General features: G+C 51.7%; 1 protein-coding gene across 2 annotated transcripts in view; it reads right to left on the bottom strand.

The window, feature by feature from the left end:
• THOP1 (thimet oligopeptidase 1) overlaps positions 1-25073 on the bottom strand; it is a 165427-nt gene that overhangs the window by 125848 nt on the left and 14506 nt on the right. The gene's annotated exons all lie outside the window — the stretch shown is intronic.

Here is a 25073-nt window from a genome sequence, read left to right as displayed (position 1 = left end):
TGGGCCCCACGCTGCAACTCTGGGCAATAGCTTGCTTAACCTCCACACCGGCCCTAACAGCGCTAGGATGCCTGGCTTCACCCTGGGGGTGCCCAGGAGTGGACACTTCACAGGGAAAGCCAGGATGGGTTCCTCAGCGGTATGAGTAATAGCGCCAGGAAACCGCTTGGTGACAGTGCGCTCTACAAGTACCTTGACATTTACATTTACATTCACCTGTTGTTAACCAATGGCTTGCCGATACATAACGAACCAGTCAACACCCTGCTCCCACAAACACACTCAAAATCACATAAGCAACAGGAACTGCAATATGGATCTAAGATCAGTGGTAGTGGATAGTCTGGAGTCAAGCCCTGTTAATTCCAACAGCAAAGCCTTAAGGGGCGAAGCTCCTGCCCCACAGGAAACAACAGTAGCGAGGCACAATGTAATTTCATGGAACAGCTAGTAAAATCAACGATCCATCTTGGGTGTCCTTTATAAAATCGTATCCAATAATTTGCCTACAAGAAACTTGGCTGGTAGGAAACAACGCATTTATAGAAGGATACAAAAGCTTCTTTGTGCCAGCCGAGCCCTCAAGGAGTGGTAGAGCTAAAGGGGGTCTTGTTGTGTATATTGATTTAGCACTAACATGCTCTGTTAATAGATTTGCTATTAGTGATAATGACATTCAAATAGTGACAATCAAAAAAGGGAAAGAATCACTAGCACCGATTCATTTTTATAATGCTGTTAACCTTAAAGGGGGCTGTAAGATCACGGATTTAGACTGCTTTTTTAGGGATAGTATGGTGAGACTCCCACCTCAGGTTGTCATCGTAGGAGATTTAAATGTACACCCCTGTGGGAACCCAGCATCCACCCCAATAGGTCTACTGGGTTGTAACAGTCTCAAAGGCTTTCACTTCGATCATACCCCTCGTGGTAATTTGTTGAATGCGTTTATGGACAATTTTGATTTACTTACTGCCATGGCCCAGGTGGATGATCACACTTTCTATGAAATCCCCACCTTTGAAGGCAGTGTGGGGGGTTCTTACATCGTCCACATACTTCACTCCAGCAATCTTAGTCCCTGTATATCTGGCTTTAAAATTCTAGAGAACTCATTGAGTGACCACAATCCTATTTGCATTTATTTAGGAGGGACGCTCCTTAATGTACAAGAAGAAAGGCCAGACAGTGGAGTTTTAAAATGCACGGACAATAATAGACCTTCAAAGTGGGTAACGGTGAACTCGGCCCAACTTTATGGAAAGATTAATAGGACATGTAACATTGAATTATCTACCTGTGTTTCTCCCGTACCATCAGCACAGGAAATTCTATTAGCCTTCAATGGTATAGTTACTAAAGTCGGGGGAATGTTAACAGCACCCTGTACAGGCCGGATCTGTAATGTGCCAAAGTGGTTTGATCATGCTTGCTCTAAGGCAAGCTGTGATCTAAAGTCAGCCATAAAGACCAGACCAAGGGACCCGGTAAACATTAGGGCAGCCCGGCTCGCCTATAAAAGGGCTTTGGTTAAACGTAAAGCAGAAGTAAAAGCGTCCATTTGAGAAAATCTGCTAGACCCCGAAACACTTGGTAATAGTACCAAATTTTGGGGTTTCCCCAGGTGACTCCCCTTTAGGCACCAACATATCAGAAGATGATTGGGTCTCCCATTGTAGCTGTATGTTTCATAGCGATATACCACAGCCTATATATGACAAAGGTGTCCCAGGGATCAATCCCCTGCGCTTCACCACTTGTGAGGTGGAGAAGGGCATCATGGGCCTAACCAGCAAGAAAGCACCCGGGCCCGATAGTCTGCCCCCGGACCTTTTTAAATCAAGGACATCACTTTGGGCACCCGTTCTCTCTGCTGTATTTAATGCAGCCGCTGACCATGGATGCCCAAAGTCCTGGAGGTTGTCAACAATAGTCCCCGTTTTTAAAAAAGGGGACCGTAACAGCACATCCTTCTACAGGCTAATATCCTTAATCGACTCGGTCGTAAAAGTAGTAGGTGGTGTAATCCTGAATAGGTTACGAAAATAACAATCTCCCCAATTCAGTATGGCTTTAGACCAGGCCACTCTACCATCTCTCAGCGTCTCAACTTATACATGGTGTTAGGAAAATATACGATGGCACGTCAGGGCACAGTCCACATGGCTTTTATGGACCTCTCTTCAGCCTTCGACTGTGTCAACAGGGCCAAACTATGGGAAGCCATGAGAGATATGGGGGTGGAGCAGACCCTGGTCAATTTCCTGGCGGATTTACACCAGGACACTCGAGCTAATGAGCGATACACCCAGGACCTGAAGGTGACCAGGGGACTCGGAGTGCACCGGGGCGTAAGACAGGGCTGAATCCTGGCCCCGTTTATTTTTAATCTATACATCAACAATCTGGAAAACACTCTTTTAAAAACATGAGCTGATTACCCCTTTGTCGGACGTAAAGGGTTACCTGTCTTACTTTATGCGGACGATGCCGTTTTGTTTCCCCCCGGTTCTTAACCTTTCCCCCCCCTCGCATCTGCTAAACTTGCCACCCCCTTTTTCCTTCTGTACCCCTTGTGCTGCCCTCCCCCTCCTGTGCGCTCCCTCAAGCCGCCCTCCTTCCCGCCACTACCCCCCCGGCGTCTCCGCCCCCCTCCTGCCCATTGGCCGCCCCGCTCCCGCCACCCAGCTGACCCGCCCGCCCGGCTCCTCACTTATGACGCCCCCTCAGCGACCGCGCGCAGCGGGAGCACCGACTGAGCACCTAAGGTGCGCCAAAGGTAAGCCCGTCTGCGCCCGTCCGCGCCTGGACCGTGCCCAGGGCCAGGGGTCCTGGCCCTCGCAGACCCCATCCCACCCGACGGACGTACGACGACGCCGCCCTCAACACACTCAACGCCGGCCGAATCTCGGGTTGCTACCGAGCCACCCCGAGACGCACCCACGGACCCTTCCGCTGCAACTCCTGCAAGTTCACCTGCATCCGGACCTGCACTACTCCAGCACCAACCAAGACCAAGACGAGCAACAGCAGCAGCCACCTGAAATGCATCCTGCTCAACACCCGCTCCGTCCACAGACACGCCGTCAAGCTCTGGAACCTACTCAACACCACAGCCCCAGACGTCGCCTTCTTCACGGAAACCTGGATGAACGCCTCTTCAGCGCCCGACATCGCCATCGCCATCCCAGACGGCTACAAGATCATCCGAAGGACCGCATCAACAACACAGGAGGAGGCATCGCCATCATCCACAGGAACACCATCCGCATCACGACCAACACCGACGACACCCTCACAACCGCCGAACACCTGCACTTCCAGGTCCACATCAACCCCAAGACCACCCTCAGAGGCACCCTCATCTACAGACCCCCAGGACCACGCACACAATTCAGCGAAGACATCGCCGACTTCATCAGCCCGCACGCCCTCTGCTCCGCTGACTACATCCTCCTCGGGGACCTCAAATTCCACCTGGATAACAACAACGACCGCAACACTGCCACCCTGCTGGACAACCTCGCAAACCTGGGACTCAAGCAGCTGGTCACCACCCCCACCCACTACGCCGGTCACACACTCGACCCCGTCTTCTCATCCAGCAAGGACATCGCCTTCAGCCACGCCACCGGACTCCACTGGTCGGACCACAGCTGCGTCCACTTCAGCTTCAGAAGGACCACGATCCACCACCACCAGAACCAGGTTGTACGCAGAAGCTGGAACAAGATCACAGCCGACCAACTCGCGACCTCCCTGAGCTTGAACCCCCCCACCAGCACACCGAACCCAAGCCAGGCGGCCACCAACCTCACCAAGTGGATCAGCGATTGCGCAGACGACCTCGGCCCCCTGAAGACCCGGCCAAGCAGACCCGGCAGCAAGAAAGCCCTATGGTTCACCGACGAACTCAAAAACTCCAAGAAGAACTGCCGAGCCCTCGAGAGAACCTGGCGCAGAGACCCAACTCCGGACAACATGGCTGCCCTCAAGCTCGCCACCCGAAAGCACCACCAACTCATCCGCGCCACCAAGAAAACCGCATTCAAGGAACGACTGGATAACAACGCACACAACAACAAGGAACTTTTCAACATCGTCAAAGAGCTCTCAAACCCCAACGCCGGAAACACGACATCCACCTTCGCAAGACCTCTGCAACTCCCTCGCCTCCTACTTCCACAACAAGATCGCAGACATACACAACAGCTTCAGCACTCAACCGACGCACGCCACAACCGAACCCCCGCCCCCCACCACCACCCTCCGCGCCTGGACTCCGATCAACACCGAAGACACCATCCGCACGATGAACTCCATCCACTCCGGATCTCCGACCGACCCCTACCCTCACCACGTCTTCTACAAGGCCGACGCTGTCATCGCACCCCACCTGCGGGACATCATCAACACCTCCTTCGACACCGCTACCTTCCCGGAGAGCTGGAAGCACGCCTAACTCAGCGCCCTACTCAAGAAGCCTTCAGCCGACCCCACCGACCTCAAGAACTACCGCCCCATCTCGCTGCTCCCGTTTCCTGCAAAAGTCATCGAGAAGACCGTCAACAAGCAACTGGCCGCCTTCCTCGAGACGAACGGATCCCTCGACCCCCTCGCAGTCTGGCTTCCGGGCAAACCACAGCACTGAGACCGCCCTGATCGCAGCCACCGATGACATCCGAGCCCTGCTCGACAACGGAGAAACAGCGGCCCTCGTCCTCCTAGACCTCTCCGCGGCCTTCGACACTGTCTGCCACCGTACCCTAGTACAGCGCCTCAGCAACGTCGGAGTCCAGGAGAAGGCACTGGAGTGGATCATCTCCTTCCTCGCTGGAAGGACACAGAGAGTCCGCCTCCCTCCGTTCAGATCAGAAGCCACCGAAGTCATCTGCGGCGTTCCACAAGGGTCATCGCTCAGTCCAACCCTCTTCAACGTCTTCATGGGCCCCCTCGCAGACATCGCACGCCAGCACAACCTCAACATCATTTCCTACGCCGACGACACCCAGCTGATCCTCTCCCTCACCAACGACCCTGCCACCGCCAGAGACAACCTACACGAAGGGATGAAAGAGGTAGCCGAATGGATGAAGAACAGCCGCCTGAAACTGAACTCGGACAAGACGGAAGTCCTCATCCTGGGATCCTCACCCTCCGCCTGGGACGATTCCTGGTGGCCCCCCGCCCTGGACAGCGCACCCCAACCAACGGGCCACGCACGCAACCTGGGCTTCATCCTGGACTCCTCCCTCTCCATGACCAGACAAGTCAACGCCGTCTCCTCGTCGTGCTTCAACATCCTGTGCATGCTACGTAAGATCTTCCGGTGGATCCCCACTGAGACCAGGAAGACGGTCACCCAGGCCCTCGTCACCAGCCGTCTGGACTACGGTAACTCCCTCTACGCCGGAACCACCGCCAAGCTCCAGAAGAGACTCCAGCGGGTCCAGAACGCCTCAGCACGTCTCATCCTGGACATCCCCCGTCGCAGCCACATCTCCGGACACCTGAGAGACCTGCACTGGCTCCCGGTCAACAAGAGAATCACCTTCCGACTCCTCACCCACGCACACAAAGCCCTACACAACCAAGGCCCGGGATACCTCAACAGCCGCCTCAACTTCTACGCTCCCAAACGCCAGCTTCGATCGACCGGCCACGCCCTCGCTGCCGTCCCCCGCATCCGAAGAGCCACCACAGGAGGACGGTCCTTCTCCTACCTCGCCGCCAAAACATGGAACTCCCTCCCGACCCACCTCCGCCTGACCCAGGACCACCTCGCCTTCAGGAAGCAACTCAAGACCTGGCTGTTCGAGCAGTAGCGGACCCCCCCTTCCCTAGCGCCTGAGACCCTCTTGGGTGAGTGGTGCGCTATATAAATGCTGTGATTGATTGATTGATTGAAAAGGGCTCCAACTGCTGCTCAACACCTTCTTTACTTTTATGAAAACCCGGGATCTATCCATTAATAACTCAAAATCCTTTGTCATGAACTTAGGCACAGTACATACAAGGAGTTCCCATTTCATGTAAATGGGGAGAAGATTCCCACGACAAAAACATTTTTATATTTAGGGGTCATGTTTGATAACCAACTGAACTGGGGCCCGCTGTACAGAAGAAAAAAGAGGAGATAACACGGGCAAATGCGGCAATTTTTAACTTTGCGAGGAAAACGTGGAAACGGCCAATTGCCGCACTGTTAAAAGTATATCAGGCTAAGAGTGTGGCAATAGGCTGTTATGAAAGCGGGCTATGGGGGCACACAACTGTTAAGGACCTGGTGGTAGCAGAAAATAATTTCCTGAAACAGCTCCTGGGGGTCCCGAGAGGAACTGCTAATTTCATAGTGCATGAAGAGTTGGGTTCCCATTACTTAGGTGACATCATTGCACTTCGGCCTTTAACATTCTGGCTGAAATGCTGGCTAAATAAGGACCTCGCGTTAAACCACCAGCTCCTGAGAGAAGCATGGACATGGGATAACATGTTAAAAATCCCGTTGCTAAAATACCAGAAAAAATGCTTCACTGCACTGGGACGACCTGAACTTTTCTCAAACCCCGACTTCATCACTGTAACTGATGTAGAGTCTGTGAAAAACACCTTTTCTCTTTCGCAGCTCTTACAACAACAACAAAGGAGTTTATAAAGCGCCTGGTGACGCCATCACGGCGTGTCCCCGCGCTGTGGAAAGAAGTCAGGTGCAAGATGGAGTTACAGGGAGAACAGGTGAGTTTTTAAGCTTTTCCTGAAGGCAGTCTCTGAGTCCGCCAGTCTGATCTCCATAGGGAGAGCATTCCATTCCCTGGCGGCCATAACCCGAAAAGAGCGGCCACCCATTCTGGCCTTCCTGATACGGGGTACTGTGAGCAAGCCAGTTCCCCTGGAGCGAAGAGTTCTATTGGGCTCATAAGGAATGGCTAAGTCTTTCATATAGGAAGGAGCTTTTTGGGAGATGATCCTATAGCATATTAGTAGTGCTTTAAAGAGAATTCTCTTTTTTATGGGTAGCCAGTGGAGGGTGTCTAAAGAAGGTTTGGAAGGAGCTCTCTTGGGAAGTCTAAGGACTAGACGTGCTGCTGTGTTCTGCAGGACTTGAAGTCTCCTGATGTTATTTTGCGATGTTCCGAGCAGAAGCACATTCCCATAGTCTATTCTAGAAGTCACGAGCGCCTGTGTCATAGTGCGCCTTGCTTCAAGAGGGAGGAGATCCAGGGTACGGTTAAGGGTCTTCAAGACCCCATAGCATTTACCGACCACCCTGTTCACGTGGCAGTCGTAGGAGAGTTTAGGATCAACCCAAATCCCCAGATTTTTGGCTGCTTCACAGGGGGTGGGTAGCGGCCCCAGACATGAAGGCCACCACTCCTTGGTCCAGCTCGAATCCCTACCTCCCATAACAAGAACCTCTGTTTTCGAGCCATTGAGCTTCAGGCAGTGTTGGGTCATCCAACCTGCCAGAGCTTGCATGCAGGATTTGAAGTTGTCTGGAGAGACAGAGGGGGCTTGGGATAGGGAGATGAGAAGTTGGGTATCGTCGGCATATGAGACTAATTCAATGCCGAACGATTGAACCACTTCAGCCAGAGGGGCCATATACAGGTTGAACAGGGTGGGGCTCAGGGCAGAGCCCTGAGGCACCCCCTGTTCCAAGGCAATGCTGTCAGAGAGAAAAGCACCTCTCTGAACCTGAAAGCAGCGGCTGGTGAGAAAAGCCTTTAGCCAGCCCAATGCTTCCTTGGTGACCCCGGCTTTGTTCAGACACTGTAGCAAGATGGAGTGTGCTACAGTGTCGAACGCCACACTCAGGTCTAGCATTATAAGTGCCATGGTCTGTCCTGCATCTACACCTGCCCGTAGGGTTTCTGTCGCTCTCAGTAGGGCGGTTTCGGTAGAATAACCTGCCCTGAATCCTGATTGGGAGCTGTGAAAAGCACCATTTGATTCTAGATGGGCCATAAGTTGGCTATTAGCTATTTTCTCAGCCACCTTCGCTAAGTAAGGTAGCAGCGAGATGGGCCGAAGGTTTTCCAGAGTGTCCTGACTGATGTTGGGTTTTTTCTTTATCGGCAGCACAATAGCTTTTTTCCATTCCATAGGTAGGGTGGCCGTAGAGAAGGAAAGTTGGAGGATGTGCCTGAAGTGACACTCAAGGACCTCCAGACTGGCTGTAAGTATCCTGGGGGGGGCAGGGTCCCGGGGAGAGCCAGACTTAATGCTCCTACAGATGCTGGTAAGAGCAGTAGTGTGAGGAACAGAGAAACTGGTCAGGCATTTTTTAGTATGGATGAGCTCCAGATTTAGTAAAGTCAGATCCTGATGGCATGTCGGTGGAGAAATTAGAGTAGATGGTAGTGATTTTATTAGCAAAGTATTTGGCAATATCATTGCATTTCGCCACCGAGTCATTAAGGGCATTGCTCTCGTTGGTGACTACCGAGATTTCCTTAAAAATTTTAAAAAGCTCCTTAGAGGAGTTTTCTGCTTCACCTATACGGGTCTTATAGTGTAGAGCTTTAGCGGAACGGATTAATTTATAATATCTTGCTTGCTCTTTTTTATAGTGGTCTTTAGCAGTGGGACAGAAGTTGACACGCCAATCTCGTTCCAGTTTTTTACAGGCGGTTTTGGCATCTTGAAGTTCAGATGTAAACCATGGGGAAGGTTTCCTCAATTTCTTGTTGGTCACTGATCTTCGGATGGGAGCAGTATCATCGAGGGCAGTGAGGATAGTATTTTTTAGACAAGTATAGGCGGTCTCACAGTCGGAGCCTTTGGGGGGTCCAGCCAGTTCAAGCTTGTCAGCAAACGTATTAGGATTAAAATTTTTCCATTTGCGACAGCGATAGGTCTGCAGGTTTTCATTCTTGACTGCAGTTTCAGTTGCTGATATGTGTAAGGGAATCACAAAATGGTCAGACCAAGGCACGGGAACAGGAGGAAGCACTTTTACTCCGTTCCAGTTGCTAAATACTGGATCGAGCAGGTGACCCTGTCTATGAGTGGGGCTTTGATGTTTAAGATCTAGCTGCAGAGACAGTAATTCTGCTTGTATGCTGATGGCGTCTTTGTCCCCAGCATCATCAAAGTGTATATTCATATCACCTAGCACCAAAAGTCTAGATTTCCTTAAAGCAGGATGGGCTCTGGCCTCTATAAGGCTGCACGTAAAATCAAACAGTCTTCCCGGGGGTCTGTATAGAAGAATGCCAGATAGGGAATATTTAGGACTCACTATAATAGTGAAAGATCCAGCTTCGCAGTGATCAATATTCACCGGCGATAAAGAGCATTCCAAGGGGGCTCTGACGGCAATGGCTATTCCGCCTCCCCTACCATCCTGCCTATCGAGCCTGGCGAGGGAGTATCCTGGAGGCATCGCCTCGATGATATCGGGATCAGAGTGCTCACCAAGCCAGGTTTCGGTCAGAAATAGGATCTCAAGAGCTTCATCCTCAAGGAGGTGATAAATTTGGATGTTATGTTTGCTTAGAGATCGACAGTTAAGTAGTGCAGCTTTTAAAACACTTTTATGGGGGGTGTCAGAAGAGCCGGTGCTAGGTGTAAAATGGCACACTGAACAATCGTGTACTGATAGCGCCTCCATGGTGTGTAAACAAGATGACATATGGGCAGGGCGTAGACTGAGCAGAGTATGTTTGTCATACCGTAATGGTGGGGGCTGTGCTTGACCAGGGTATCTGGCCCCGCGCCCCGTCCGGCCGCGGACGGGCGCAGACGGGCTTGACTTTGGCTCGACTTCGGCGCACTTCCGGCGCGCCCGCTGCACGCGTCCGCTGCGCGGTCGCTGACCAATACACATTTATAGGCTGTAGGGGCAACTAGAGCGCTGACCATCCGCCCGAGCCCGGAAGTGCTAGGCTCCTCCTCACCCTCCGCAAACAAACGCCCAGAAATGGACTCGGCGGACCGGGGCGGGAGTCGGCAGATAGGTGAGTGCAATTACAGTCCAACAGAACAGTTTTAAACGTTTTTAAAAAAGGCTAGTGCCTAAACATTAAAAGACGCTGTAATCAGCGCTAAACAGGGAGAGCTGTAAAAGTTGCCAGCGCGAGCGGAAAGAGCCTGCCACTGCCACCGGCAAGACTCCCTTCCACAACGCGACTGAACAAACAGGAAGTTTATATGCAATTAGCCTACAGCGCAACTAGAGCGCTGACCATCCGCCCGAGCCCGGAAGTGCTAGGCTCCTCCTCACCCTCCGCAAACAAACGCCCAGAAATGGACGCGGCGGACCGGGGCGGGAGTCGGCAGATAGGTGAGTGCAATTACAGTTCAACAGAACAGTTTTAAACGTTTTTAAAAAAGGCTAGTGCCTAAACATTAAAAGACGCTGTAATCAGCGCTAAACAGGGAGAGCTGTAAAAGTTGCCAGCGCGAGCGGAAAGAGCCTGCCACTGCCACCGGCAAGACTCCCTTCCACAACGCGACTGAACAAACAGGAAGTTTATATGCAATTAGCCTACAGCGCAACTAGAGCGCTGACCATCCGCCCGAGCCCGGAAGTGCTAGGCTCCTCCTCACCCTCCGCAAACAAACGCCCAGAAATGGACGCGGCGGACCGGGGCGGGAGTCGGCAGATAGGTGAGTGCAATTACAGTCCAACAGAACAGTTTTAAACGTTTTTAAAAAAGGCTAGTGCCTAAACATTAAAAGACGCTGTAATCAGCGCTAAACAGGGAGAGCTGTAAAAGTTGCCAGCGCGAGCGGAAAGAGCCTGCCACTGCCACCGGCAAGACTCCCTTCCACAACGCGACTGAACAAACAGGAAGTTTATATGCAATTAGCCTACAGCGCAACTAGAGCGCTGACCATCCGCCCGAGCCCGGAAGTGCTAGGCTCCTCCTCACCCTCCGCAAAAAAACGCCCAGAAATGGACGCGGCGGACCGGGGCGGGAGTCGGCAGATAGGTGAGTGCAATTACAGTCCAACAGAACAGTTTTAAACGTTTTTAAAAAAGGCTAGTGCCTAAACATTAAAAGACGCTGTAATCAGCGCTAAACAGGGAGAGCTGTAAAAGTTGCCAGCGCGAGCGGAAAGAGCCTGCCACTGCCACCGGCAAGACTCCCTTCCACCAGCAGGAGGAGGCGGATCTAAAGAAAAGCAGTAATAGAAATTATGTTGTTCTACAAATCACACTAAGCATGGAACCTTACTTGTCTTGGCCAATGTCGAGTTTTGACCGCTTTTTGCTAACTAGGTTCCGGCTGGACCTCTTTCATTTACTGCTAGCTGTCCCAAGACGCAGCCATAAAGGCCAAGTGCTACCTTGCTGCGGCTGCGACTGTGTGTCTCCGCAGGATTTGGTGCACTTTTTATTTTTTTGCCCTTTTTATGATATTCCCCGGAGGGTCTACCTCAAGCCTCTTCTTAAAAGATTGAATTTTATCCAAATCAAACCCGCAGTTTTTTATCGTCAGCTGTTAAATAATGAATGCACTTTATTTGTGATCAGTTTTTTAAAATTAGCCCTAAAATTTAGAATCAGTGTGGAGGGTTAATGTCTGATATTGTTGTATATATTCTATATTAGATTAATTGTGTTTTACATCTAGGGACAATGTGGCTTTTAATCATTTAGTTTTTATGATGTCTATTAAATTGTGCTTTTATGGTTGTTCTCTGTAAATAACCGAATAAAGATTTTGAATGAATTGAATGAGTGGACAAATGGTACATTTTCACGCTAAGAAATCCCATCTCGTGAACTCCACTCAATAGGGTGCAGCTTTAGTTTGTGCAGCAGGGGCAGTGGCACCAGGGCCCAGAGGAGCTACCAAATCCTGATTATTATTGTATTGCCCACTTCAGAGAGAAGTATTAAGACCCAGTCCATCTGTCTCAGCCACCCAGACGAATTCTCTCTCGAGTGCACCACTCACCTCCCACATCTCAGAGCCATCTTCCCACTCACAGATGGCCCTTCTGGTGGGCCTCTCTCTTAGGTACCCCGTTGTGTAATCCCTGAGAGCCCCGTCACGCACACCTCCCCTCACACGCCCCTGTAGCGCTCACAGACTCCGGGTGAGTCTACGTCCAGCGCTCAGCCCTGGCCTACTGGGTCCCGCTCGCGCTAGATAAGACGGCCAATTAATACATAAAGAAGAATCTTCGAACACGTGCAACCATTCCACAAACACCCTGCAGTTATAAAACGATACGTGCTGCACATTTGGTGTGTGTGTGGCTCTGAGTGTGTGTGTGGCTCTGAGTGTATGTGTAGCTCTGGGTGTGTATGGCTCTAGGTGTGTGTTTGTGGCTGGCTCGGGGTATGTGTATGTGTGGCTCTGGGTATGTGTGTGTGACTCTGGTTGTATGTGTGGCTATGGGTGTGTGTGTGTGTGTGTAGCTCTGGGGGTATGTGTGGGTCTTAGTATGTGTGTATGTGTGTGGCTGTCTCTGGGTGTGTGTGTGTGTCTCTAGGTGTGTGTGTGTGGCTCTTAGTGTGTGTGTGTGTGTAGCTAGCTCTGGGTGTGTGTGTGTGGCTGGCTCTGAGTGTGTGTGTGTGGCTCTGAGTGTGTGTGCGGCTCTAGGTGTAAGTGTGGCTCTAGGTGTAAGTGTGTAGCTCTGAGTATGTGTGTTTGTATGGCTCTGGGTGTATGTGTGTGTGTGTGGCTCTGGGTGTGTGTGTGGCTCTCGGTGTGTATATGTGTGTGGCTCTGGGTGTGTGTCTGTGTGTGTGACTCTAGAGGTGTGTGTGTGCCTCTGGTGTGTGTGTGGCTCTAGGTGTGTGTTTGTAGCTCTGGGTGTGTATGGCTTGCTATTAGTGTGAGTATGTCTGTGTAGCTCTGAATGTGTGTGTATGTGGCGCATGTGTGGCTCTAGGTGTGTGAGTCTGTGTGGCTCTGGGTGGGTGTGTGTGTGGCTATCGGTGTGTGTGTGGCTCTGGGTGTGTGTGTGTGGCTCTGAGTGTATGTGTGTGTGTGTGGCTCTGGGTGAGTGTGTGAGTCTTAGAGTGTGTGTGTGGCTGGCTATGGGTGTGTATGTGTGGCTAGCTCTGAGTGTGTGTATGTGGCTCTAAGTGTATGTGTGGCTCTAGATGTCTGTGTGGCTCTGGGTGTGTGTGTTTGTGTGGCTCTGGGTGTGTGTAGCTCTGGGTCTATGTGTGACTGAGTGTGTGTATGGCTCTCGGGGTGTGTGTTTGTGCGGCTCTGGATGTGTGTCTGTATGTGTGTGGCTCTGGGTGTGTGTGTGTGTATGTGGCTCTAGGTGTGTGTGTGGGGGGGAGACTCTGGGTGTGTGTGTGTTTCTCTGGGTGTCTGTGTGTGTGTAAATCTGAGTGTGTGTGTGTGTGTGTGTATGTGTGGCCGCATTGTGTGTGTGTGGCTCTAGGTGTGTGTGTGGTAGTAATTGCTGTCTGCTAAACTCGTCCGTAGGATACAATAAGTCTCACATTTGAGAGAAATTAATCAAATGGCAATGTAAATAACAATGCCATTTACTTCTCTATTTCTTAAACCAACACATAAATACAAACTTTGTCATTTACAATGCCAATAGCTCAAACTTTTCCAAAGGCGAAACCATTGCATTGTAAATGCTTGTTAATATATATGCCAGGGAGGTTAAAGGGGGAAAGTCCTCAGAAGTAGTAACGGTCCTTGAACAGGAGCTAGAATCCCTGCCCATAGAACAGTTCATTATCATTGGGGGGGATTTAAATACTACTTTTGAACCCCTGGGCCAGGAGGATAAATTTCTTGCCGAGGAAGAGGACTGTAAATGGGGTATCCCCAGCTTGAGACTACTGCAGTTAAAAAATGGAGTACGGTTGCTATTCAAGTGAAGAGCCTCTGTTTAGCTAGAGGGCTCAGAGCCGCAAATGGTCGCGCATTCTCTGATCGTGCTGGAAATAACACGTTTGATAATGGGCGGGCATCCAGTAGAATTGATTATTTCCTGATAGATATCAGGGTTTGGAGCAAACTGGTAGACATGTCCGTAGTGAAAAGAATGGAAAGCGATCATAATCCGCTGTGCATGGATTTCAAGCCCTACCTAGAGGAAAGGGGGGTAGTCCAGAAGATGAGAGGGTGGCAGAAATCGGATAAAACCAAACTTGATGCACAGCGTTTTTCAGCATGAAGAGATTTCATCAGGATCGGTTCACTAGCCTGGTGAATGCCATCGAAAGCGAAAAACAAGGGTCAACTGGCTTGATGGAAAGTCGTCCACAAATCCAGTTTCACCACACCCATTTCTCCTAAACTTCCATTAGAACCGCACATCATTAGACTCCGAGAATTTGCCCCAGGATGAAAGTGAATTGTCATACGCGGCCGCCCCAGGTGCACTTTCAACTAACCTAGCGAGCAAGAGATGCTGAGGCACAACAGCTCGCACAGCAACTCGGGCTGGTGCATTTACACCGCATGGGTACTGCCCACCTCGGGCCCTCAGACCGCACTTGTATAAACCCAGAAACTTGGTGTGATGACAGCTGAGCAGGTGATGGAAGTCTGCTGAGGTTTCTGTCGGTTTCTCCTCATTCTATAGACATCTTGGTCTCAGATGAAAGGTCCTTCTGGTTTGTCATATGAATGAAACTTCAGAGATTCCTAAGAAGAGGACTGAAAAATGCCCAGTGATGCTCAGCTGCAGCTGTGTGGAGGAGATGCTGCAGTGGTGGTGCACTAATGACGAACTGGTGCTGCGTTAGTGCTGAATTTCTGCTGAGGTGCACTGATGCGGAGGGGGTGCTGTGCTGATGTTGAGGCTGTGCTGCTCTGGTGCACTGGTGGTGCTGCTCTGATGAGCAGCTGGTACTGTGCTGATGCTGTGGTGGTGCTCAGCTGATGCGGAGTGATACAGAGCTGATGCGGAGTGATGCTGAGTGATGCTGTGATGAGTGATGCTGTGCTGGTGCCAAGTCATGCTGAGGTTGTAGTGCTGCACTGGTGCTCAGCGGCTGCCGAGCTAGGTGTGCCGAGTGATTCTGAGTTGGTGCTGTGCTGAGGCGATGCCATGCTGATGCTAAAATAGTGCTGCGTTGGTGCCGAGTTGCTGCTGAGGTTGGGCTGCTCTGGTGCTGAAATGGGGCTGCACTAGTGGTGTGTCTGATGCAGAGGTGGGGCTATGCTGATGCTCAGATGGTGCTGTGCTGATGTTGAGGTGTCGCTGCATTGGCGGTGTGGTGTTGCGCTGGTGCTGAGGTGGTGGTGCACTGATGCGGAGGTGCTTCTGCACTGATGCTGCACTGGCGGTGCTGTGCTGATGCAGAGGTGGTGCTGTGCGGATGTTGAGGTGTCGCTTTATTGGCGGTGTGGTGTTGCGCTGGTGCTGAGGTGGTGGTGCACTGATGCGGAGGTGCTACTGCACTGATGCTGCACTGGCGGTGCTGTGCTGATGCAGAGGTGGGGCTATGCTGATGCTCAGATGGTGCTGTGCTGATGTTGAGGTGTCGCTGCATTGGCGGTGTGGTGTTGCGCTGGTGCTGAGGTGGTGGTGCACTGATGCGGAGGTGCTTCTGCACTGATGCTGCACTGGCGGTGCTGTGCTGATGCAGAGGTGGTGCTGTGCGGATGTTGAGGTGTCGCTTTATTGGCGGTGTGGTGTTGCGCTGGTGCTGAGGTGGTGGTGCACTGATGCGGAGGTGCTACTGCACTGATGCTGCACTGGCGGTGCTGTGCTGATGCAGAGGTGGGGCTATGCTGATGCTCAGATGGTGCTGTGCTGATGTTGAGGTGTCGCTGCATTGGCGGTGTGGTGTTGCACTGGTGCCGAGGTGGTGGTGCACTGATGCGGAGGTGCTACTGCACTGATGCTGCACTGGCGGTGCTGTGCTGATGCAGAGGTGGGGCTATGCTGATGCTCAGATGGTGCTGTGCTGATGTTGAGGTGTCGCTGCATTGGCGGTGTGGTGTTGCGCTGGTGCTGAGGTGGTGGTGCACTGATGCGGAGGTGCTTCTGCACTGATGCTGCACTGGCGGTGCTGTGCTGATGCAGAGGTGGTGCTGTGCGGATGTTGAGGTGTCGCTTTATTGGCGGTGTGGTGTTGCGCTGGTGCCGAGGTGGTGGTGCACTGATGCGGAGGTGCTACTGCACTGATGCTGCACTGGCGGTGCTGTGCTGATGCAGAGGTGGGGCTATGCTGATGCTCAGATGGTGCTGTGCTGATGTTGAGGTGTCGCTGCATTGGCGGTGTGGTGTTGCGCTGGTGCCGAGGTGGTGGTGCACTGATGCTGAGGTGCTACTGCACTGATGCTGCACTGGCGGTGCTGTGCTGATGCAGAGGTGGGGCTATGCTGATGCTCAGATGGTGCTGTGCTGATGTTGAGGTGTCGCTGCATTGGCGGTGTGGTGTTGCACTGGTGCCGAGGTGGTGGTGCACTGATGCGGAGGTGCTACTGCACTGATGCTGCACTGGCGGTGCTGTGCTGATGCAGAGGTGGGGCTATGCTGATGCTCAGATGGTGCTGTGCTGATGTTGAGGTGTCGCTGCATTGGCGGTGTGGTGTTGCGCTGGTGCTGAGGTGGTGGTGCACTGATGCGGAGGTGCTTCTGCACTGATGCTGCACTGGCGGTGCTGTGCTGATGCAGAGGTGGTGCTGTGCGGATGTTGAGGTGTCGCTTTATTGGCGGTGTGGTGTTGCGCTGGTGCCGAGGTGGTGGTGCACTGATGCGGAGGTGCTACTGCACTGATGCTGCACTGGCGGTGCTGTGCTGATGCAGAGGTGGGGCTATGCTGATGCTCAGATGGTGCTGTGCTGATGTTGAGGTGTCGCTGCATTGGCGGTGTGGTGTTGCGCTGGTGCCGAGGTGGTGGTGCACTGATGCTGAGGTGCTACTGCACTGATGCTGCACTGGCGGTGCTGTGCTGATGCAGAGGTGGGGCTATGCTGATGCTCAGATGGTGCTGTGCTGATGTTGAGGTGTCGCTGCATTGGCGGTGTGGTGTTGCGCTGGTGCCGAGGTGGTGGTGCACTGATGCTGAGGTGCTACTGCACTGATGCTGCACTGGCGGTGTTGTGCTGATGCAGAGGTGGGGCTATGCTGATGCTCAGATGGTGCTGTGCTGATGTTGAGGTGTCGCTGCATTGGCGGTGTGGTGTTGCGCTGGTGCTGAGGTGGTGGTGCACTGATGCTGCACTGGCGGTGCTGTGCTGATGCAGAGGTGGGGCTATGCTGATGCTCAGATGGTGCTGTGCTGATGTTGAGGTGTCGCTGCATTGGCGGTGTGGTGTTGCGCTGGTGCCGAGGTGGTGGTGCACTGATGCTGAGGTGCTACTGCACTGATGCTGCACTGGCGGTGCTGTGCTGATGCAGAGGTGGGGCTATGCTGATGCTCAGATGGTGCTGTGCTGATGTTGAGGTGTCGCTGCATTGGCGGTGTGGTGTTGCGCTGGTGCCGAGGTGGTGGTGCACTGATGCTGAGGTGCTACTGCACTGATGCTGCACTGGCGGTGCTGTGCTGATGCAGAGGTGGGGCTATGCTGATGCTCAGATGGTGCTGTGCTGATGTTGAGGTGTCGCTGCATTGGCGGTGTGGTGTTGCGCTGGTGCTGAGGTGGTGGTGCACTGATGCCGAGGTGCTACTGCACTGATGCTGCACTGGCGGTGCTGTGCTGATGCAGAGGTGGGGCTATGCTGATGCTCAGATGGTGCTGTGCGGATGTTGAGGTGTCGCTTTATTGGCGGTGTGGTGTTGCGCTGGTGCCGAGGTGGTGGTGCACTGATGCTGAGGTGCTACTGCACTGATGCTGCACTGGCGGTGCTGTGCTGATGCAGAGGTGGTGCTGCCCTGAGGGCGAGGTGGTGCTTGCTGCACTGATGCTGAGTGATGGCGTGGTGGTGCTGCGCTGGTGCTCAGGTGGTGCTGTGCACAATGTAAATAGGTTGATCTTACTATCTGCCGTCTTATTAAACTACACTCCATTAAGTAAATATATTATTTGAGGTTTGGACATTTGAGCGAATGAAACCAAAAATGTTATAGGATGAAAAACAGCATCCCCTCTTGCAAGTACATGATTTGCAGTCCTCGAGCCCAGGCTAAACTAACCTATATAGCCGATAGTGAAGTGATGCATGTAACAGGGCCAGTCTCAAGGGCGTGACCAAAACAGCAAAAGGATAGACAAATGTACACTATCCACCAACGAAAACAAAGGAACTAATCAAAACGAATGGGCGTGCTGAAAGCCCATGCAGTAGACACAGCAAGTTTTTTTTTTAAAGTTCATTTTAATTGTTTTCCAAAAGTTAATAAAGATGTCAATGTAAGTTTCATAAAAGGACCCTTCCCTTGCTGCAATTAGGTCCTAGCCGAAACAGCAGCGTTGGAATGGATGCAAGTAGAACATGGAGTTTCAGCACCTTCCGCCGACACATACACATACAAACAAGTGCTCATGCGTGTCCCTTTAAAATACACACACTGCATTCTGAAGCTCGAACCAGCGCTTGGAAGAACCCTACCCGTTTACTCCCCTTCAATGTCACCTGTATCAAAGCTGCAACACACAAGCCCTGGACCTCCAGTAATCTTCTGTAGTGAGGTTGTAAGCCAAGAAGAATCCTACTAGAGTAATCTAATTTCATGTTCGACATCACCTTCAGTTGCCACACACAAATGCCATCCTCTTGTGTAAAACACATGTCCTATGCTTTCCGAAGCTTGACCAGGGCTCTAGCAGAACACCACGCTCTTACTGGCGGTTCCGTGCCGAACTTAAATACGACTTGCGGCCCCCGCTACACAGGAGCCGCACGTAGTCGTGGAACTTGCATTAATTTTGACTGGTGTTTTTAAAGCCCTCACTCCTGCATCAACCGGGACTGTAGCTGAATTACAAGTCTACATTGTACTTCGATACCTGGAGCTGCTGTTTGGTTTGCCTATTGTCTTATCTCCATCTGGACACTCACGGGGGTGCGGGACTGCGAGGCCCAGAGGTCTTTGCGCTGTGTCAACCTCGCGCACCTGGTGCCTCTTCCCGACCCTTCCTCCTCCTACTTGAGGTACGCCCCTAACGCTACCGCGGGACGAAGCACGGGACGAAGCCCGGGCAAAGGGCGGGCCGTCCGGGGCCTGACGAGGCCGGGCTGGGCCACCCCCCTAAGATCTTGCATAAGGTCCCGTTTCTACTCATAGGTGAACTGGGCATCTTGTCAATCACTAAGGGCTAACTTGTTGTAGGAAGGTGGCTACCTGACTATGGTTACCCCAGATTTTTTTGCCCTGTGTTTAGCTGGTTTTCGACTTAGTTGGCCTGGGTCCCTGCTAATCAGGGCCCCAGGCTATCTGCTCTCTCTGTAAAATGGACTCCATGTACCCTAGGTGCATAACTAGATTGGCTTGGGTCACCTTATCAGCCCCTGTACAGTGCACTATAGGTGCCCAGGGCATAGGTGCATCCAAGGCCTACCAGGGGCTGCAGCATATCTTTTGCCACCCCTGGCTGGCTATCTAAATTGACACAACTGGCTGAACACTCAGCTGGGGCAAGTGGGTGTATTCACCCCTTGCTTAGATATAGTATACCTATATCTAAACCTATATCTGGACACATATATAGCCTGTGAGTCACTCCTATGGAAGGCCTCATCAATCCTGGAGGCAGAGTGCGTGGTTTTATGTGAGATGGTGCTCTGGCATGAGCTGAGCCTGTCTGCAGCTGTCGGGAACAACTCCCTAAGCTGATCCGGGATAATGCCATACCATATACTCTTAAGCGCATTATAATCCTCGCGGTTATATAGCAACTTTGGTTTGGCTTTATCAAAACATGTCGTGTAAGGTGTCATACGAATTGGAATACTATCCCCTCGCCAGTTCTGGCGACGGGGATAGCATTCCACCCTTCTAGAGGGAGAAGACATGTTACTTTACTGAAACGCGGTTGATTTAAAATGAGCCTCAGATCCACAAAATGGATGCCCCTGCCACAGACACGGGTCTGGCCTCCTGCTGCTGACCGAAACCCGGCAGAGGAGGCCTGGACAAAGAGTTTCCTGTCACAGGGCGGTGTCAAACCACCCCAGACAGGAGATAGTGGATTGGAGTAGGGAGGTTTCAAAGAAACCAGACACTGCCTGGGGAGCACAAGGCTGCCCCTTGCAGGATCCGGCCAAACCGGTTCTGGGGCCTCCCAGCCCCTGTCCCAGCGCGGCCAGGATCAAAGGAGAGGGGTGTAACCACCCCCTTCCTGGGTCCCACCCATAGGAGGGGACCTAGCAGGATGTCCAACCCCCTAGATTCGAATAAGAGGGGGAGCAGTCCCAACGGACTTCAGATCATCCTGAAGAAACATAAGAAACGAAATCTGGACCCTTCGACTTTCTACACGACGTGAGAAGACTGAAGAATCTCCCTTGTGGTCAAGGAGTGACCACCCTGTGCAAACAGGCACCATCCAGCCCTCGACCCTTGCTTTGTTGCAGTTCCCGCCGGAACTCGAGCGACAGAGATCGACGAGATCAAGCTTGCCTGCCTTCTACCTGCCCGATCCACAGTCCCTGCAGAGCTGAGACCCGTGGAGGCGACCGGAAGCGTGGGGCACGCCATCTTGAAAAGGCCACGAGACGCTGACCGTGCAGCCCACGAGTGACCCTCGAAGCTGTACACCGGGGTTTGAGAAGCCCCAGCCCCGAGCTCCACTTGCACCAAAGCTCACCCCTCCACACTCGACGAGTGCTGCGTGGGGCCCTTCTGCCTGTGTGTGCTCGACGCGTTGGCCCGGTCACTTGCCAGCTGGCTTGTGGCCCCTGGGCCGACGAAACTTGAAATCCGACCTGCTTTTCTGGTTGCTCCAGATCTGCACCAGCTCCCGTGAAAAGGAGCACCCACTCTGACCCTCCTGGTTCGAGTGATAAGCAATCTCCCGGTTCCGCGTGGATTGCTTTTGCCAAGTGCTGTTTGCTACAATCTTCAAGCCGACGGTGCTGACGGCGAGAGCCTACGTGGGACAGATCGTGACCTGCTCCTGGACGTCGCAGATGCCCCAGAGCCCACGTGACAGCGGAGAGAAGCCTATCGACAACCGCCTGATTGCGCCCGACATTGCCTGGTTCCGTCCTGGTTCCACCCTGGTCACTGCTGAGTGACCCAGGCTCTGTCCCCTCTGCTTTCAGGTACCTTTCTACTTCGATCCACCCTTGGATCGCACCGGACACTTCTGCTTCACAGCGCCTGCAGCTGCAACAGCTCCAAGCACCAAGAACCTGCGTGACAGAACCCGACGCCACTTCGACCCTCTGCATCCACGGCCTGTGGGTGAGGTAACTTTGCAACGCCGGTGTCCTTACACTGGCACACACCTCTAGGGTCTGTGTCTGAAGTTTTGTGTTCCTAGGTTCAGCGGAAGTATCATTTAATTCACTTTAACTAACTTTTACGCACCATTGACTTTACATTGGTGCGCGCCGCACTTTCCGTGCTGCACCCGTATCCTGTGGGCTACTCCCGACTTCTTCATTGCTTGTCCTGACTGCTCCCAGCGAATCTCTAGGCCCTAGGCCTAACCAATATTCGATAAGTGTTACTTATACCATTTTTTTAGTATATGGTCTGAGTGGCCCCCCGCCCTCAGCCATAATTGTGCCAACTTTATATGTTTAACAGTGCTTTTGATTTAACGCTTGTGCCCCTTTCCTCATAAAGAGTACTGGGGAGTAATTTAGAAATAAATACATATATTTTTACAATATATACTTGTGTGGTGTCCTTTCATTTGATTACAGGATTGTATGTGGTAAAACAGCTCGCTTAACACGACCTCTTAAGTTTAGCCTTTAGGCTGCTTAGTCCATGCTACCACTAGGATAGCTTGTCTAACAAGGTTGACTTACAACCAGACATCTTTGGGGTTTGTTTGGACTGATACCCAGTGGTTCCAGAATTGGAAACACTACATATCAGGCCAACTTCTCACATTGGTGTGCAGCGGTGCGGATTTGAGCTTGCTGTTTGTTTTACCATTGCAATCTTTATCAAATTGAAAGATCACATCAAGTACCTCTAGGTACATATAAATCAAAAGCTTAGCATATTAAGTTCTACTGAACTTAGTAGTTGTAGATTAAAGGGAGTAGCACACCCTGACTACAACTCACTAGCAAGGTACAGTAGGAAACCACTTAGTGTAGGTAAGTGCACCACTTACACCTCACTAGCAGTCATGTCTGATACAGGTAGAGCCTCAGGCTCTGCTCCTGTAGAAGTTGATCCTATAGGGACAACATCCAGATATGACAACCTTAGCCACAAAGACCTGAGTGCCTTGTGCACAGCCAGGGGGCTAAAAAAGGGCAGAGGCCCTACCATTCCTTCCCTAATAGCTCTCCTAGAAAAGGATGACCTAGATAAGGTGAGTCAGGCTCCCTTAGAATCAGGTGAAGGGATAAACTCCCCTGAGAATGAGGGTCTTCCAGATGATGATGTAGTAGAGGAGGAAGAGGAAGAGGAAGGCTCTGATTTAGAAGAGCCTGAAGATCAGGATCAGAGGGGAAACCAGGTACAGGTTGCCAGCCTTAACCAGGCCAACTTGGACCTACATGGGAATGGGGGGGGCCAGCACCACCCCAGATCTCATAACCTAATTCTCCCAGGTAATAGAAGGGAGAGATCTCTATCAGGGGACTCTCACCTTTCTAGTGCCTCAAGAGAATCTCAAAGAGGAATGACTTCCTCCCAGAGAAAAGAGCATAGGGCCAGAATGAGGGCTGTCCAACTCCAGATAGAGAGGGAAGAGGTAGCCCTGGCTCAAGCTAAGCTTACCTTGGAACAAGCTAAACTTACCTTGGCAAGGGAGAAAAAAATAAGTGGCTTAGATGCCACTGGTGGCAGCAAAATTCCTAAAGAGAAACCCAGGTCCTATGATAGTAGAAACCTGACAAAGATTGTGCCCCCCTATCAGGAAGGGGATGACATCCACAAATGGATGACTGCTCTGGAGAGAGCCTGCATGGTACAGCAGGTTCCTGAGGAACAGTGGGCAGCAATCTTATGGTACTCCTTTTCAGAGAAAGGGAGGGATAGGCTCCTCACTGTCAGACATGAGGATGCCAGCAATTACAAAGTCCTGAAGAGTGTTCTGATAGATGGGTTTGGCTTAACCACTGAACAGTACAGGTTAAAGTTCAGAGATACCCAGAAGACACAGACTCAGGACTGGACTGATTTTGTTGATTGTGCAACTAAGGCTCTGGAGGGTTGGCTGAATGGCAGCAAAGTACATGACTTCACAGGATTGTATAATTTGATTATGAGGGAGCAGATCCTTAGTAATTGTCAGAACCAGCTCTTACACCAGCACCTGGTGGACTCAGATTTGACCTCTCCCCAAGAATTGGGAAAGAGGGCAGATAAGTGGGTCAGAACCAGGATTAGGCCTAAGAATCAGGACAATAACCAGAAGAAGGAGTCTACCAAGCCTCAAGATAAGGGTGGGGATAAAAGTAAAGAAAACACTTCCCCAGGGCCCCAAAACTCCAAGAAGGGGGGTGGGTCCCAAGACACTTCTTCAACAGAGAAAAAGCCTTATTGCCATGCCTGTAAACAGGTTGGGCATTACAAAACAGACAGCTGTTGTCCCAAGAATGGCAATAAAGAAAACATACCTCCAAAGCCAGCTCCAACACCTCCTGTTACTGTCAGCAGTAATCCCCCAGGAAGTGGGAGCACACCCAGGAATCTGGGTGGGTTTACTTTTGGAGCCCAAGGGGACCCTGGCCTATCCAGGTCTCCATCCCCAAATGATCTTGTCTACGAGACTGGCATGGGGTTTGCCAACTTCTCTGTTTGCCCAAATACCTTGAGCAAATATAGACAGGAACCCATCATCAATGGTTTGAAAGTTGAAGCTTTTAGAGACACAGGGGCTAGCATCACCATGGTGGCTGACTGTATAGTCCCCTCTAAGCAACTTTTACCAGGTGCCACATACCAGGTAACAAACATTGATGGCATCCAAACCAATCATCCCATGGCAGTAGTAAGTCTCAGCTGGGGAGGTGTCATTGGCCCAAAGAGAGTGGCAGTGTCACCAAACTTGCCTGTAGACTGTCTACTGGGTAATGATTTGGAAATCTCAGCCTGGGCTGAGGTTGAACAGGAAATCCATTCTAGAATGGTAAATTCCAATGGAAAGGTTAGTGGGGCTGTACTGGCTATGGCCCCAATCCAAGATGTCCTCCCTGAAAAGGTTGGTAGGGCTGAGCAACTCTCTGCCCCATCTTTACCAGAAGCTCTTCCCAAACAGAATAGCAAAGCTGTTATGATAACAGCAGAAACCCAAACTGAGTCTCCTCCTGAAAAGGTTGGTGGGGCTGTGATGGCCACAGCCCAAACTCAAACAGATATGTGTGTTGTGAAGCCTGAAATGATGGATCACTCCACCCAAACTGAGAGCATGGAGGAGGAAGAGAAATCTCCCCCTCACCAGACAGTAGGACAGGATCAGCCTCCTCAGGGAACTGATCTTACCCCTGATGAAGGAACTGCCCCAGAGGTTGTTAGGCCTGGCCTGACAGAGCCTCTGATGGCAGTGGACCCTTCTCAGGTGGGATCCAGTCTGGAGCAGGTAACCTGCCCCTCTCTACCTTGCCTTAGTCAGCCCAGGGCTGCAGAGGACAAGAAGGACAGTGAGACCCAGAGGGCCCCCTGTCAAATAAAGCACCCCCATCAACAGATTAGGGGCACCAAAACTAGTAGGCCTAGTAAGGTGAAAACTTTAAAAACTCCTGAGGGAGCCCCCTTAAAAATAGTTAGGGACCTCCCACAGATGGATTCTGTTGGGCACAGCCAAACCTGGGACCCAAAGGGCCCAAACCTGAACTGTCCCTCCAGCAAGCCAAACAGAGGGACCCAGCCTCCAGCTTTAGGTAGCCAGAGGTTGACCCTGAGAGCTCAGTGCAACTCAGTTGAAGAAAGAAAGGCACATATGGTGGAAGATAATTGGAGGAAGTTGAGCCCAAAAATAGTGGAGCCTCCCTTCAATACTCCATATCCAAACCAGCCTTTAACTTTGCATAAACACACCCAAGGTAGTGATTCCCTATGGTGGAGACCCTCTAATACCCCTAGGGTGAGGGACTGCTTAGTGGAC

The sequence above is a fragment of the Lissotriton vulgaris genome, unplaced genomic scaffold (genome assembly GCF_964263255.1).
Source record: "Lissotriton vulgaris unplaced genomic scaffold, aLisVul1.2 SCAFFOLD_2196, whole genome shotgun sequence".
Classification (NCBI taxonomy): Eukaryota; Metazoa; Chordata; class Amphibia; order Caudata; family Salamandridae; genus Lissotriton; species Lissotriton vulgaris.
This window is presented reverse-complemented; position numbering and strand designations above follow the sequence as displayed.